The sequence below is a fragment of the Vipera berus genome (assembly GCF_964194415.1).
Source record: "Vipera berus genome assembly, chromosome: 3".
In the NCBI taxonomy this organism is placed as follows: domain Eukaryota; kingdom Metazoa; phylum Chordata; class Lepidosauria; order Squamata; family Viperidae; genus Vipera; species Vipera berus.
Window position 1 is genome coordinate 214,950,252 of NC_138204.1, and position 17,623 is coordinate 214,967,874.

The following is a 17,623-nucleotide window of genomic DNA, read 5'->3' on the forward strand; positions in this document are numbered from 1 at the left end:
TAGTCTCCAGGACTTGGATCATCTTAGTTGCTCTTCTCTGGATTTTTTCCAAACTCTCAACATCTTTTTTGTGATATGGTGACCAAAATTGGCTGCTGTATTCCAGGTGTGGCCTCACTAGGGTTTTATGAAGCGGTACTAATACTTGGCATGATCTTGATTCTACGCCTCTGTTTATACAACCCAGGATTGTGTTAGCTTTTTTGGCTGCTGCTGCACATGGCTGGCTCCTAGTCAAGTGAACGTCTACTAGGACTCCAAGGTCCCTCTCACAGTTACTGTTTTTGAACCAGGTCTCGCCCAGTCTGTATTTGTGCCTTTGGTTTTTCCTGCCTAAATGCAAAACTTTGCTTTTCTCCACATTGAAGCTCATTTTGTAGGATAGGGCCCATTGTTCAAGTTGGTCAAGATCTTTTTGGATCCTGAGTTTGTCTTCTGGGCTGTTGGTTACTCCTGCCAGTTTGGTGTCATCTGCAAATTTGATGAGTTCTTTGTTCTGCCTTTTTAACGATGATAAGAAATATCTATTGAGTAGGGTGTGTGGGGGTGGTTTTTTTTAATTTTTAATTTTAAAAGATTTAACCAAGGGTCTTGGCATCTGAAAATGCCGCTCATCCCAAGTATATTGTTAACAAACGTTGTAGCTGTAAATGTCATCGGTGAGTTACATCTTAGTCCAATCTCTCTGATTAATGTTGATAGAAAGATCTTAACAGCAATGCTGGCAAACAGATTACTGCAAGTGCAATCGTTTATTATTAAGAATGATTGAGCAGGGCTGATACAAACAAGGCAAGCTGCAGACAATATTAGGTTAGCTGTAGATAGCATAGCCTTGAATAAAAACGAAGAGCAATTTGTAATCCTATCATTAGTGGCTGAAAGATCTTTTGACAAAATATGATACGGGTTCTCTGTCTTAAGCAGGTTTCGATTTCCTTTGAAATTCATAAAATTCATCAAGAAGAGAATGTTTGCAGCTCTAGGTCCAACTGCGAGATCTTTGGTATCCTCTGAGCTTGATGGTTCTCTTGAAGATGTTGGATCAGGTATTGTATGAATCATCCACATCTAACATGAAGATTCATAGGCTCATAAAATTGTAGAGCTGTAAGGGACCTTGGAGGTCTTCTAGTCCAACCCCCACTGCTCAAAACAGGAGACCTGATACCATCCTGGACAAATGGTCAAAGTCATGTGAAGTGTTAGTACCACTTTATAAGGCCTAGGTCAGGGGTAGGCAACCTTGGCTCTTTTATGGCTCCTGGACTTCAACTCCCAGAATTCCTGAGCCAGCCACGCTGAGGGGAAATGGAGAGGTTTCCAAGCTGAGCCATGCTGGCTGAGGAATTCTGGGAGTTGAAATCCACGAGTCATGAAAGGGCCATAGTTCCCCATGCTGGCTCAGGAATTCTGGGAGTTGAAGTCTACGAGTCATAAAAGAACCAAGGTTGCCTACCCCTGGCCTAGGCCTAGGCCACTTTATGACTCCTGGACTTCAACTCCCAGAATTCCTGAGCCAGTTATGCTGAGGGAAAAGGGAGAGGTTTCCAAGCTGACTCAGGAATTCTGGGAGTTGAAGTCTACGAGTCATAAAAGAGCCAAGGTTGCCTACCCCTGGCCTAGGCCTAGGCCACTTTATGACTCCTGGACTTCAACTCCCAGAATTCCTGAGCCAGCCACGCTGAGGGGAAATGGAGAGGTTTCCAAGCTGAGCCATGCTGGCTGAGGAATTCTGGGAGTTGAAGTCCACCAGTCATAAAAGAGCCAAGGTTGTCTACCCCTGGCCTATGTAAAATCGCACTTGGGATATTGCATCCAGTTTTAGTCGCCACAATATAAAAAAGATGTTGAGACTCTAGAAAGAGAAGAGCAACAAAGATGATTAGGGGGATGGAAGCTAAAACATATGAAGAACGTTTGCAGGAATTGGGCAAATCTAGTTTAATGAAAAGAAGGACTAGGGGTGACATGAGAGCAGTGTTTCAATATTTGAGGAGTTGCCACAAAGAAAAGGGAGTCGAGCTGTTCTCCAAAGCACCTGAAGGCAGAAGAAACAATGGATGGAAAGTCATCAAGGAGAGAAGCAACCTGGAACTAAGGAGAAACTTCCTGACAGTGAGAATAATTAATCAGTGGAACAACCTGCCTCCAGAAGTTGTGTGTGCTCAAACACTGGAGATTTTTAAGAAGAGATCAGACAACCACTTGTCTGAAATGGTATAGGGTCTCCTGCATGAGGAGAGGGTTGGACTAGAAGACCTCCAAGGTCCCTTCCAAATTTGTTACTCTGGTTGTCCAGTCTACTTATGAAAACCTCCACCAGTGGAGCATCCACAACTCCAGGACGTAAGCTGTTCTTTCATTAATTGTTCTCACTGTCAGGAAATTCCTCCTTAATTCTAAGTTGTATCTCGCCTTACTTCTTACTTCTTCTTCTGCCTTCAGGTGCCGTCATCACCCTACTCTTTTGAGGTTTGTGTGGAACCCTGTCTTGTGCGTTTAGACAACACAGGGAGATTTATGGAGTAGCACATTAGGCAATGGTAGAATTGGAGAAAGAAATAGTGGCAAATTAGAAACACGAGTCTATCAAAAAAACATCCACATTAACCAATTGGCCCAAAGTTACAATCCAACTTCCCACAAGAGAGAGCTGTGGAAAAACACAATTTGGATTAGCACAAACACACTGCCACAACCAACATGGATAGCCTCACAACTTTATCAAAAAAAAAGGCTTAACTGATCAATCCATTACAGTACAAATAACAAAAGTTAGGGAAAGAGTAACGCTGCCACGCCTCAAAGACATCTCTAGTGAGATCCCAATCCAATTTCACAATGGCGTCGCACGCAGAGACAAGCGTACACTTTTTCCCCCCTCTTATTATGGCAAACTCATAATCTTCCTACTTATTCATGGAAGATTATATTCACCGCTTCACAGGAAGAGATTGCTACTTTCACTCATGAATCGGAATTCTTTCAGAAGGTACTCCTCAAGCTTCAAAAAATATCTACCATTATTTCTAGAGAACAGCGGAGTTCTTCCCCATTGCTATTTTTATTAAAGGTTAAGCTAGCCAATCAGAAACATGACAACTGATTGGTTAATGGAATAAGTATATAACTGTGGGAAGTCAGCCCCCCCCCCCACCAGAGAAGGAAATATTAAAACGGCAGAAAAATATATTTCCTCAAAGGATCTTAAAGAGGCAGAAAAGCATGCCCAGTTTTTTTTCTTAATAGCCCCAAGTCTCCCTTCCCCCAAGGAGAAACCAGCTCTGTAGAAATGCAGATGTAAATAATCCATTCAGGAAGGTTGGAGGCCCCCAGCTAGAAGATTAGGAAGACAAAGACCCCTAAAATCTACATACCCCACCCAAACTTTAAGACAGGACATAATAGGATTAACGCACAGATGCCAAAGGGGCACACTCAGACTCAGGTCAAAGTCCATGACACAGGAAATACAAAGCCTCAGACAGAAACAGGAAACAACCTCAAGAGCCCCAGAGGGTATAAAAACCCACTCCCTACATGTGCTCACTCTTCTTTTCTTCCAGAGCCATCTTCCTGTCTGGCTCTCCTCTTCAATAAACTGCAATGTTCTTTCTAAAGCAGTCGCCATGTTGTTTATTGCTGGCTTGGACTGGACTCTGATGGAGACTTTTCTTTCAACATAACCATTGATCTAAGTTCTGGATGAAACCAAGGGAAAAACCCAGAAACTTGATTATAGCCTCCTGGTGGACCATCAGCATCTTTTGTTTGCCCCCCAAATATTCCCGTGGACTCAGACAAATTAAATTTTAATCTATCTTGATGCATTATCTCCATCTCAATTATCATTCAGTCACCTCATTTGCATAAGTCAGAAATTGTAATGACTTACTCAGCTAAGCATACCCATGCAGTTAATTACTTTGGGGCTGCTTTTTTTTTCCAAATGAAATGTTAAAATTATTTCCCAGCAGAGAAAGCAACCTGCTCACCCATGACAGTGCGGGATGCTAGAAGCGGGCGTTATGTGTGTGTTTTAAACAATTAATTTTTTCAGCTCATTGAACCATGCCCCCATGCCATGCAGAGGGCAAGGCTGCTTAAAGTTGGCCTTGTTGCTTCCTACCTCGCTTATCTGTTTCTGTTATTCAGAAATTGTCTTTGTGTGACTTTGCCTCAAGAGACAAAGAGTTGGGATTTCGATCCCAATTTGCAGAGGAGAAAGACATGCCGAATGCAGTGACGTTGGATCTCAACGTGCAATGTCTTAAACAGCTGTTGATCAGGAATGTGATAATTTTGATAATTGGTCAAAAGGTTTGTTGAAGGAAAAATCTTCATCAGGGTCCAGTCCAAGCCGGGAATAAACAACATGGTGACTGCTTTAGAAAGAAGGTTGCAGCTTATTGAAGAGGAGAGACAGACAGGAAGATGGCTCTGAAAGAAAAGAGAGCGAGCACATGTAGTAGGGAGTGGGTTTTTATATCCTATTGGGCTATTGTATGGAGTTGTTTCCTGTTCCTGTTTGAGGCTTTGTATTTCCTGTGTCGTGTACTTTGACCTGAGTCTGAGTGTGCCCCTTTGGCATCTGTGGGTCAATCCTATTATGTCCTGCCTTGGAGTTTGGGTGGGGTATGTAGATTTTAAGTGTATTTGTCTTCCTAATCTTCTAGCAGGAGGCCTCCAACCTTCCTGAATGGATTATTTACACCTGCATTTCTACAGAGCTGGTTTCTGCTTGCGGGAGGGAGACTGGGCATTCTTTTCTGTCTCTTTAAGATCCTCTGAGGAAATATAATATTCTGCCCTTTTAATATTTCCTTCTAGGGGAGCAGGGGGGCTGACTTCCCACAGGTTCTTATGTCAAAACGGCAAAAATAAAGTTCACATCTCAAGCAGTTCTTGGCATTGTGGAAAGTTCCATAAGAAACCACAAATCTGTGAGCTGAGCACCTGACAAAACCACAAGATGCACACAAAAGGATGTTTGCAGCTTCTACACCTTATCTACTTCTATGACAGCTGATATAAGGAAGTAAAAATAAGAAATCTATATATACTTGCTTCAAATTGCATTCAGCCTTCCTGTCCTCTACAATCTTCTGGAGTCCCTTTCACCTCATGCCTCCTGCTTCAGTGATTCCATCCAGCCACCTCATTCTCTGTCATCCCCTTCTTCTATTGCCCTCAACCTTTCCCAGCATTAGGCTCTTCTCCAGTGAGTCCTTCCTTCTCATTAGGATTTGAGTTTCAGCTTCAGGATCTGGCCTTCTAAAGAGCAGTCAGGGTTGATCTCCACTAGGACTGACCGAATTGGTCACCTTGCAGTCCAAGGGACTTGCAGGAGTCTTCTCCAGCACTATAGTCTTTAACATGAGAATGTTCAAACAGACAAATTCACTTGTCCCTCTCTTGAGTTATCCCACGTTGAATTGTCCTGTGGTGAGTTGTCCCATAGCTAGTCAACCATGGCAAGACAGCTGGGGTGAGTGTCCTAGACCGGTGCTTTTCAACCAGTGGTACGGGTACCACCTCTGGTACATTGGCACCTGGCAAGTGGTACGCGGCTATCCTAGAAAAGTGGTAGCAGGGGAGGGGATTGAGCTGAACCAGTGGCAGCACCGCACAAGCCTGAGTGAGAGATGACTTCCGGTGGCGGCGCGGCGCCGAAGACAGCCTTCCCGGGCTGCCCGCGGCTCAGCTGTTTGTTTTTTCGCCCGAAACAGCGCCGATCAGCTGTTCGGGCAAAATTGAAGCCCCCTCCTCGGGAGAAGAGGAGGGGGTGAGGCCCCAGGTAGGGGTAGAGTTCTCCGGGGCCGCCTGAGCTTGGAGCTTGGGCGGCTGAAGGATTGAACTCCCCCGAAGCCTGGGTCGCTCCCAGCAGCTGGCCGGCGTCTCTGCTCCGAACTTCTTGGAGCAGAGCCAGGCGTCTGCGAACCATCCCTGCCTGAAGAAAGGACTATGATTTAAAGGAGCAGGCAGAGCGGTACAAGAGGCAAAGGTGAAGAGGATTATTTTACTATACTCTCTAGCTTGTTGGACTTTTTAAACTTTAAGTGAAAGTGCGTCATAATTGAGGACTAAAAGATGGCGGCGAAACCTCCCCCTAAAACTCTTCGGAGCGGTGGATCCTCGCCGGGGCAACAATCATCACTATAGGCGTTGCACCCTCCTGAAGCGCTGACATCGCAGGACTTACGAGATGCTCTGGATAAACTTTTGGAATCAATCAATCAATCAATGGGTGATAAATTTGCACAGATGGAGGAGAAATTGGAGAAATTGGAGGAGAGAATGGAAGAGAGGATGGAACAGAAGTTCAGCGTGATGAAGGTAGACATTTTGTCTTCAGTGCATAAAGTGGCGGAATGTGTGGAAGAATTAGATGAAAAAATGGATGATCTGGCTCAAAGGAATGCTATATTAGAAGTTAAAGCACGGGAGAATGAAAATGCAAGAGACAAAGTGGAAAGGGAGTTAAGCCTAGCCCAATATTACCAGATGCAGTTTGCTGTCAGAATCAGAGGTTTAAAAGAGAATATTAAAGAAGATTTAAAGCAGCTGATTTCTGAGGCTCTTGAAGTGGTATTAAACCAGCCAGCATCTGAAATAAGAGCAGCTATGGATAAAGTGTTTCGGGTGAATTCATGGATTGCCAGACAGAGAAAGTTGCCTAGAGATGTGGTGGTTTATTTTGCAAAAAGAGAGATTAGAGATCAAGTTATACAAGCTGCCTATGATGCTAAAGTGGTGATTGCTGAACAAGAAGTCTTGGTTTTAAAAGAAATTCCTCCAAGGATTTTAAGGGGAAGGAAAGACTATACATTTCTCGTGCATGAGCTTAAGCAAAGAGATATAAGGTTCAGATGGGAGATTCCAGATGGGCTGATGGTGATGCATGAAGGTAAAAGGTATCGGCTGATTACTGTGAAGCAAGCGCGTGATTTCTACAATAATGTCTTAAAAGCAACCCCATTAACACTTCTGGAAGCTGGAAAGGGATCTGGAGAAGGAGAACATCAAGAGGATGAAACAGAGGAAAGTGGTGCTGGAGGAGATCAAGCTACAACTTCTTTGGATGATCCTAGAGAGCAAAGAGTAACGCGTGCTGCTTTAAAACGAGCAAAGAAAATAAAAGAACAAGATCAGCAAAAGTCTTCAGATTCTTCACAACGTACATATAGTCAAGCTGTGGGAGGAGCACGGCCTAAAGAAATTAGTCCTATCAAAGCAGTGCTTCAAGAGCTTTGGGAGGATATGCATGGCAACTAAATTTCTAACCTGGAATGTTAATGGACTAAATTCACCGCAGAAGAGGAAGAAAGTTTTTCAATATTTAAAACAATTTAAGATAGATGTTATATGTTTGCAAGAAACGCATATTAGAGTTTTGGATCAAAAGCATTTATTGAACTCGAGACTGGGTACGCAATTTGTTGCCTCTGCAGAGAATAAGAAAAATGGAGTGGTTGTTTATGTTAAAAGTGCATTAACAGCAGACTTAATTGAAGCAGATAAGCATGGAAGATATGTTATGATTGAGCTGTTGTTAGAAGGTAAAAAGACGCTTCTAGTTGGATTATATGCACCTAACCAACAACAAGCTGATTTTTTTAGCTTACTCCATACAAAGCTTACCCAGTTGGATTATAAATCTTTTATTTTTATGGGAGACTGGAATGGTGTTTTGGATGTACAGTTGGATAAGGCTGGAGCTTTTAAGCGCATTCCAAGTCATGCTAGACTGCCTAAATCTTTTTTTGAAATGAAGGATGACCTGGAATTGCGAGATATTTGGCGTGAGAGACACTTGCAGGAGAAGGATTATACTTTTTATTCTGACAGACACCAATCTTTTTCGAGGATTGATTTTATTTTGTTGACTAATGATTTTTTTTTGAGAACTAAAAAGGTGAAGATTTGTGCAAGAACTATTTCTGACCACAGTCCAGTTTGGTTGGAGATTGATAAGGAGAAAAGAGACAGGCGCTCGTGGCGCGTAAATGAGAATTTGTTTAGAAATCAGAGAAATGTGGAAGAATGCAAACAGCGGATGAAGGATTTTTTTGAAACTAATATGAACAAAGGTACTTCTATGGACATGGTGTGGGATGCTAGCAAGGCATATATGAGAGGGGTGTTGATATATATGAACAACAAACATAGACGTGCTGTGGAAGCTAGGAGGAAAGAACTGGAGAATGAAATAAAGGAAAAAGAAAAGGCTTTGATTTTGAATTCAGAGGATGTGAAGACTAAGGAGGCTATTAACTTGTTAAGAGGACAATTTGATAAATTAATGGCTGACCAAGTGGCAACCAATCTGCGGTTTGCCAGGCATAACACTTTTTGTAACGCTAACAAACCAGGCAGATGGTTAGCTTACAGATTGAGGAAAAAACAAAGGGCTTCTAATATAGACAAGATTGTGCATAAAGGAAGGGTTGTGTTTCAACAGGACCTTATCAAGGACGCTTTTGTGGATTTTTATTCTAAATTATATGCTAAGGAGAAAATTAATGAAAAGGACATTGATATATATTTGGAAAATGCTAGCATCCCGGTTCTTACGCAAGTACAAAAAGAAGGGATTAATCAACTGATCACAGAAGAAGAAATTTTTATAGCAATTAAGGAATTGAAGGTGGATAAAGCACCAGGTACGGATGGCTTGACTGCGGCCTATTATAAAAATTTACAATTAGAAATGATAAAACCGTTAAAGGAACTGTTCCAGACAATCCAGAGGGGGGGAAAGGTGCCACCGTCTTGGAGAACAGCTTTTATCTCTTTGATTCCGAAGGAAGACCAAGATGTTACTCAAGTTAAAAATTATAGACCGATATCGCTTTTAAACACAGATTACAAGATATTTGCTAAGGTTTTGGCTAATAGACTGATGAGGGTTCTGCAACAGGTGATTCATGGGGATCAAACAGGGTTTATTAGTGGTAGGCAAATGAAAAATAATGTGAGGCATATAGTTGATGTGTTAGAGTTTTTGGAAAGGAACAACCAGATTGCTGCGGTGCTAATTTTTTTAGATGCTGAAAAAGCTTTTGATCAATTGAATTGGAAATTTTTGTTGAAAGTTTTAGATAAAATGGATTTTGGGGAAAATTTTTTACAACCGATTAGGGCATTATATCAAAAACAAACTGCCCAAATTACAGTTAATAATAGCTTGACAGAAGCATGTAATATTGAGAAGGGCACAAGGCAAGGGTGTCCGTTATCGCCCTTGTTATTTGTGTTAACATTAGAGATATTATTGGTTAAAATTCGGAATTCGGACAAAATTAAGGGGATTCAAATTGGAGATCAGGATTACAGATTGAGAGCATTCGCAGATGATCTGGTTGTTACAGTGACCCAGCCAGAGAACTCTGTTGTGGACCTGATGGAGATAATAACACAATATGGGAAGGTTTCTGGATTTAAGGTTAATGTACAAAAAACAAAAATTTTGGCCAAAAATATGACAACATCGCAAAAGGCCCTTTTAGAAGGATTAACTGGATTTGAGATTGTTAAAAGGGTTAAATATTTGGGGGTGATTTTGTCGCCCTCTAATACAAAGCTATATAAAAATAATTATGAAAAATTATGGGGGAAAATTCAAAAAGAATTGGAGAGTTGGAAAAAATTGCAATTGTCTTTGTTGGGACGGATTGCAGCAGTAAAAATGAATGTCCTGCCTAAATTTTTATTTTTATTTCAAATGATACCGATTCTTAAGAAAGATTCTAATCTGGAGGAATGGCAGCGAGGTATCAATAAATTTGTGTGGGCAGGGAAAAAACCACGAGTTAAACTTAAGATTATGCAGGATACTCGTGAGAGAGGTGGCCTTAAATTGCCTAATTTTAAATTATATTATGAAGCTGCTGCATTAGTAGGAATAAGTGACTGGATTAATTTGACGCAAGGGAGGTTATTAAATCTTGAGGGCCACGATTTGTTGTTTGGCTGGCATGCATATTTGTTGTATGATAAGAAGGTAGCAGTGGCGTAGCGTGGGGGGTGCAGGGGGGGCCGGCCGCACCGGGCGCAACATCTGGGGGGGCGCGCTCGACGGCGCCGGGATCCGGCAGGGCGGAGGCACTGGAGCCCCAGCCGGGAAGGGCCTGACGCCCCACGGCACGCCACACACACACACACACACACACACACAAACACACAGCATGACTCCTCCTTCGGGCCGCTCCGACCGGAAACTCCATAGGCCACAAGTCGGAGGCGCTCTTCTTTGCCCGGCCTAGAAGGCTCCGGGGAGCCAGGCCCGGCTGGAGCTCCTTTAACTTTTGCCAGGCGGCCTCCGCTCCCCCGAGAGGGCATAATCCCTCTCGCCTTCGGGTTGGCTGAAGTTCTGGCTTGTTTCCCGCCTGCCCTCCCCCTCTTCTCTGCCGCCGCCGCAGGCAGCCGCAGTTGGCGCCTATTTACTCCCGCCGTTTGTAAGGACGGCTCCCGCCAGGAGGGCCAGAGGCTGGAATCCGCCTTCGCTCCGGCGCTGGACGGAAGCCTTCTCTCCCTCCTCCCCCCCGCAAAGGAGAAGGCGGCTCCTGAGCGTGCACAGAGCGCGGCCCTCCTGCAAGCCCGGGGCTCCGCTGCGGAGGCTCTCCCAAGGCGCTCCCGGGGTTGCCAAAGGCGGGGGGGGGCGCGGCGGGGCTTGAAAGAGGGTGGATTTCCCGTGGGGGGAGGATTGCTGCAGCGTCTCTCCAGGGGTCCCTGCTCTGGAACGAAAGCTGCATCGGCAGGTTGCCGATCCAACCGTGCATCGGCGATCGGGACCACCCCCCCCCGACACACGTCGCCAGCAGCGAGAGTTTCCAGCCAGGCCGGCGAATCTTTGGGGTGAGGTGCCAAAGAGAAGGAGGCGGCTTGGCTTGGATAAGCAGCGTCTGGGCAGAAAATAGGTCGGGCGCCGCAGCAAGTATGAATTCCTGGGGTTCAGCCTAAGCAGGCAAAGCTGCAGGGTGGGTTGGTTGGCTTTTCCGGCTTTGGAATAACCTTGGGAAGCTGAGGCATTGTAAGTTGGAAGTCATTGTTTGTCGCCTAACATGTTGGGTCAACCCCACGCCACATGCTAAGCCATAAACCGTGGTTGGTATCCAGGGTTTAGGACAAGATGGAGAAAACTAGCCAATTGTGGGATCATAAATCTTGATGAAGCCCATCATCGCTCCATGTGATGTATGCACTCAATCTACAAATGTAGTCCAAGCCTATTCACATCTGTTGTAAGGTCATTCTCTCCTGGGGTTTATCCTGACGTCCACTAAGAGTGGAACAAACATGCCCCATTAACCATTTTCAACGCCATGTCCTCTCTTTGTCTCATCCTAAATCACAGCTGAGGCACCTTAAAGTTGCCTTGTTTCAGTTTTAAACTAGCATTTTCCCTCTTCTCCAGAGACCCTTTTTTGCCTTGAACCTAACTCAGGGGTAGGCAACCTTGGCTCTTTTATGACTCATGGACTTCAACTCCCAGAATTCCTGAGCTAGTGGAAGAGACTCGAGTGCTAAAATCCACAGGTTAGGGGGCGCAAATTACTTGCCTTGCCCCGGGTGCTAACAACCCACGCTACGCCACTGGAAGGTAGACAACGTGTTTAGGGTGCATATTTTAAGACAGGCATTGCTGAGAGTTTGGAAGAAGTACAGACATAAGATAAGTTGCAAGATACCATTATGGGCAATTCCAAAACACGCAATAGAAAATATACATGCTGGCTTCAAACATGACTTGACTACGTACAAGGAGATTCTCAGTTTGGAAAGAAATGTTTGGTGTTTGAAATCATATAGCCTCTTGCGAGAAGAGAAGGTTGTTCAAAATTGGTTTCAATATACTCAGTTACGGGCCAGGTGGAAAGAAGACCAGAAAAATGGATTTACAATGACTGATGAAAATTTGATAAAGCAAATTAGGAATCAGGGACCAGCACATATCAAACGGATATATCTTGCATTGATAGAGATTGACTCAGAAACAGAGCTTGTTAAGGATTGTATGATAAAATGGGCCCAAAATATCCAGGAAGTCATCACAATGGACACATGGGAAAAGATTTGGGTGAGGAACGTAAAATTTACACAAGCTCAAAATTTAAGAGAGAATTTTTACAAAATGTTTTATAGATGGCATTTAGATCCTAAAAAGCTTGCAAGTATGTATCCGAATTATCAGCCTAAATGTTGGAGGTGCGGTGATGAAGATGCAACATATTTTCATATATGGTGGACTTGTAAAAAGGTTAAGGCTTTTTGGATAAAAGTCTGGTGGAACATGCAGAAGATTTTTAAACAGAGGTTAAAGTTTTGTCCGCAATTCTTTTTGTTGGGAATAATTACAGATGCCACAGTTGTGGACACCAAGTTGATGTTGAATTTAATTACGGCGGCAAGACTTTTGATAGGCCAATACTGGAAGAAAGAGGAACTGCCGACCATAGAGGAGTGGACTTTAAAGGTTTCCGACCTGGCAGAGATGGCGAAGATTTCGGCCTATTTGAAAGATCATTCGCAAGAACGCTATATTATGGAATGGAGAAAATGGATGGATTTTATCCAGAACAAGTATAGGGTTAAGAAGTTTTATGTAGCATTTGAATAAGTCTTCTTTCGTTGTTTTTTTCTTTTATTATCTTAGTTTCTTTTTATACATATTCAATATTATTATTATTTGTTTTATCTTATATAAGCTAGAGAGTGATGGATTTTAGAGTTTATAATTGTTAGTATATGATTGTTTATGATTGCTTTTTATATATATACCTTGTATTTAGCTCTGGGAAGTCGGGGGGGGGAGGGGGGGAGGGGGGGAGGTAGGGAGGGGGGAGGAGGGAGGGGGAAGGGGAGATTCTTAAAGGAAAACTGTATTTTAAAACTCTTCAATAAAATAAAAAAAAGCCTGAGTGAGAGATTGCTGGATCTGCAGGCTGTTAGGGCTCAGCGGAAGCGCCAGGATCAATGCCGCTTTCCAGCTGATCGGCGCTTCTTCGGGGCTGTCAGGGCTCAGTAGAAATGCCAGGATCAGCGCCAGGCTCCAGCTGAAGCTCGGCACTGATCCTGGTGTTTCTGAGCCCAGAAGAAGTGCAGATCAGCTGGAATGTTGCAGCATCTCCAGGGTCTTGTGATTGACATTCAGATGCTTGTCAACTGATTCATATTTAGGATGGTCACAGTGTCCCAGGGTCATGTGAAGTGACCAAAACCTGCTGAAACCACCCAGCAGATTGGGGGACAGAATAAAAACCAAACACCCACCACCCCCACCACCCCCACCACCCCACTCCCACTGCCAATCCTCAACAGAAATGCTCACAACAATGAAAACCTCGGAGAGGAGGAAGAGCGCCGCCGGGCGGGCAGGCAGGCAGGTGTCTTGCTCGGCTGTGGCTTGGGGGGCACTTTTTTCAGTGCCATTGTAACTTCGAAAAGTCACTAAGTGAAGTGTTGTAAGTCGAGGACTACCTGTACTTCATCACTTTTTCCCCTTTTTTGGGGGGTGATCAAGTTTTTGACACCTTGCTAGGCGACTGGCGGTATTCGGATGTTGCCATATCCTAAAAGCGGTACAATGGGTGAAAAGGTTGAAAAGCCATGCTCTAAAAACTCATGGTCATTGGCTACAATCAGATGAAGGAAAGCTTACTGAGATCAACCTTAGCAAGTTGTGCTTCCTTTTTCTGGTTATTTGGCTATCACTTTTCATAGAATACAGTCATGGACAATTGAACCAACTTTGTTGCATTGCATTCTTGATTAAATTATCTTTCCACTGATACATAATTTTAGGTCACTACTCCAAAAAATAGTGACAGATTTTATTTTCCTGGGCTCCAAGATCACTGCAGATGGGGTCTGTAGCCAAGAAATTAAAAGACGCTTGCTCCTGGGGAGGAAAGCCATGGCAAATCTAGACAGCACACTAAAAAGCAGAGACATCACCCTGTCAACAAAAGTGCGTATAGTCAAGGCTGTGGTCTTCCCAGTTGCAATGTATGGCAGTGAAAGTTGGACCATAAGAAAGGCCGAGCGCCAAAGAATTGAAGCCTTTGAACTATGGTGCTGGAGAAGACTCCTGCGAGTCCCTTGGACTGCAAGGAGATCAAACCGGTCAGTCCTAGAGGAGATCAACCCTGACTGCTCTTTAGAAGGCCAGATCCTGAAGCGGAAACTCAAATCCTTTGGCCACCTAATGAGAAGGAAGGACTCGCTGGAGAAGAGCCTAATGCTGGGAAAGGTGGAGGGCAAGAGAAGAAGGGGACGACAGAGAATGAGGTGGCTGGATGGAGTCCCTGAAGCAGTAGGCGTGAGCTTAAATGGACTCCAGAAGATGGTGGAGGACAGGAAGGCCTGGAGGAACGTTGTCCATAGGGTCGCGATGGGCCAGACACAACTTTGCAGCTAGCAACAACAACAACAACTCCAAAAAAAGAGTGGTGTTATTAGCCGTCAAACCTCACTTTTCCCCAAAAGGTTGCCACAATTTTGGCCACTACTGCAACACAGGCAGCCATACATGTTCTCTCGAATTTTCCTGGAAAGAATTCAAGTGAGAAATTGAAGCGTGCCTGTCATCCTATCCCTAGATGTCAAGCACAGCTTTTAGATCGGGGTCCCAATCCCCATGCCATGGAACAGTACTGGTCCTCAGCCTATTAGGAACCAGTCTATGCAGTTGGGAATCTGAGCACAAGCACAGGATCTAGATTGCGTGCAAAATATCCACCGCCACCACTGGTCCCTGGTGATGATGATGATGATGATGATGATGATGATGATGATGATGATGACGACGACTATGTGAATCAAAGTACAGAAAAACTGCTGCAGGCTGTGAAAACAGAGAGCATTACAAAAATAACAGAAAGAAAGGCAGAATATAAGGAAAAACGGCTGGATGAAAGATTAAATAGATGGAAAACCAAAGCTTTGCATGGACAGCATTTGGAAAACATTGAAGGAAAATGTGATAACAACTTGACATGGGCATGGCTTGAGATGGGAACCGTCAAGAAAGAAACGGAAGGCTTAATACTGGCTGCTCAAGAACAAGCACTACAAACTAATGCCATGAAAGCGAAGATACAAAAATCTACTGATAATCCAAACTGCCGACTTTGCAACAACAAAGTTGAAACTGTTTCACATTTAATATGTGAGTGAAGCAAAATCGCACAAACTGATTACAAAACTAGACATGACCGAGTTGCTAAACTAATCCACTGGGCATTCTGTAAAATATATGACTTGCCTGTGTCCGAAAAGTCGTGGGAACATAGGGTGGAAAAAGTTGTCGAGAATGAGAGGGTGAAGATCTTGTGGGACTTCCGAATACAGACAGATCGCCATTTGGAACACAACACGCCAGATATCGCAGTCGTAGAGAACCGAAGCACACAGCTGATTGATATTGCTGTACCAGGAGATGCCAAAGTCGAAGAAAAAGACCTGGAAAAAATTACGAAATAGCGCAACCTGGCCATCGAAACAGCGCGATTATGGATGAAACGTGTAACAGTGACACCCATTGTCATCAGGGCACTGGCAGCTATGTCCAAAAACTTTGCAAAACACATCAAGAAATTGCAGCTTCCTGCAATAACTCCAGCAAAGCTACAAAAAAACCTGCACTACTCTGAACATCATACATTTTAAGGAAATACCTGGTTTATACCTAGGATGCTGGCAGCAACCCGTGTCAACCCTTAGTGCCAGTCTATTTGAGTGTTCAGTTGACTGAGTTTCATGTTTTATAATAATAATAAAGTTGGAGGTCATCTAGTCCAACCCCCTGCTAAGGCAGGAAACCCTATACCATTTCAGACAAATGGCTGTCCAGTCTCTTCTTAAAAACGTCTAGTGTTGGAGCATTCACAGTTTTTGGAGGCAGGTTGTTCCACAGGTTAATTGTTCTAACTGTCAGGAAATTTCTCCTTAGTTCTAAGTTGCTTCTCTCCTTGATGAGTTTCCATCCATTGCTTCTTGTCCTGCCTTCAGGTGCTTTGGAGAATAGCTTGACTCCCTCTTCTGTTGGGGCAGCCCCTGAGATATTGGAACATGGCTATCATGTCATTCCTGGTCCTTCTCTTCATCAAACTAGACATACCCAGTTCCAGCAACCATCATCTTAGATCATCCACAAAGGTCCTGGGTGATCCAAGAGTCCTCATTTGGAAACCAAAGCGAGGGATTATGAAGATCCCAGAAAAATGGCTTCTCCAGGTCACAAATAATCAACTGACCCCAGGGTCCCAAACACCGGCATGTCTCCTGTGTGTTTTGATTGTGAGCATAAATTGAAAACATTTGCTTTCCTACTGGGTGGATCTAAAGACCGTGTTCTCTTTTCTTTCCTTATCAATTCCTTCTCCAAGTACAGAAGTGATGCGCTCTCGATTGTGTTTAATGAGAATGCGTTGGTGTTCATGTTTCTTTGGCAGGAGCTCAGGAAATTAATTAGCAGGGCGCTGGCTAAATGGAAATAGGATGGTTTGCTCTGGCTTTCATTTCCATTTTGGCTGGCGCCTTTCATCATGCGTTGTTTTTCATCTCGTGATTATTCTCATAACTTCCCAGGGTGATTCTTGCATGCAGATTAGACGTTGGAAGCAACATCACGGGGTGTTACCAACTGAGAGAGAGAGAGGGCAGATGGATAAAAGATTGTTTTGTCATCAATTTTATCTAGAATTCTGGAGAATTCCTTCCTTCCTTCCTTCCTTCCTTCACCATCACTGGGGGGTTTTCAAGAAGAGAGTGGACAACCATTTGTCTGAAATGGTAAAGGGTCTCCTGCTTGGTCAGGGGTTGGACTAGATGACCTCCAAGTCCCTTCCAACTCTGTTCTGTTATTCTGCTATTCTTTTTTTCTTTTCTTCCTTCCTTCCTTCCTTCCTTCCTTCCTTCCTTTCCCTTCTGTCCTTCCTTCCTTCCTTCCTTCCTTCCTTTCCTTCCCTTCCTTCCTTCCTTCCTTCCTTCCCTTTCCTTTCCCTTCTGTCCTTCCTTCCTTCCTTCCTTCCTTCCTTCCTTCCTTCCTTCCTTCCTTCCTTTCCTTTCCTTTCCTTCCTTTCCATCCTTCCCTTTCCTTCCTTCCTTCCGAGGTCTGTTCTTTTCCTTCCAACTCTGTTCTTTTATTCTGCTATTCTTTCTTTCTTTCTTTCTTTCTTTCTTTCTTTCTTTCTTTCTTTCTTTCTTTCTTTCTTTCTTTCTTTCTTTCTTTCTTCTCCTTCCTTCCTTCCCTTCCCTTCTCTTCCTTCACCATCACTGGGTTTTTTTTAAAGAAGAGATTGGACAAGCATTTGTCTGAAATGGTAGAGGGTCACCTGCTTGCTCAGGGGTTGGACTAGAGGATCTCTGCGGTCCCTTCCAACTCTTGTTATTCAGTATTTTTTTTTTATGGTTGTGAGCTGCCTAGACTAACTCCCTGGTGAGATACACACCAAATAAATTTAATAATGATGATAATGTCCTACCAGATCTGCCTTTCTCATCCCGGTGATTGGTGGCATTTTCACAAAGAATATGCACCTTAAAGAACGTACACCTCAAAATAATATTCTCCAACGGCTCGATGCTGGGAGGGTGGGACTAAGAGGGAATCAATAGG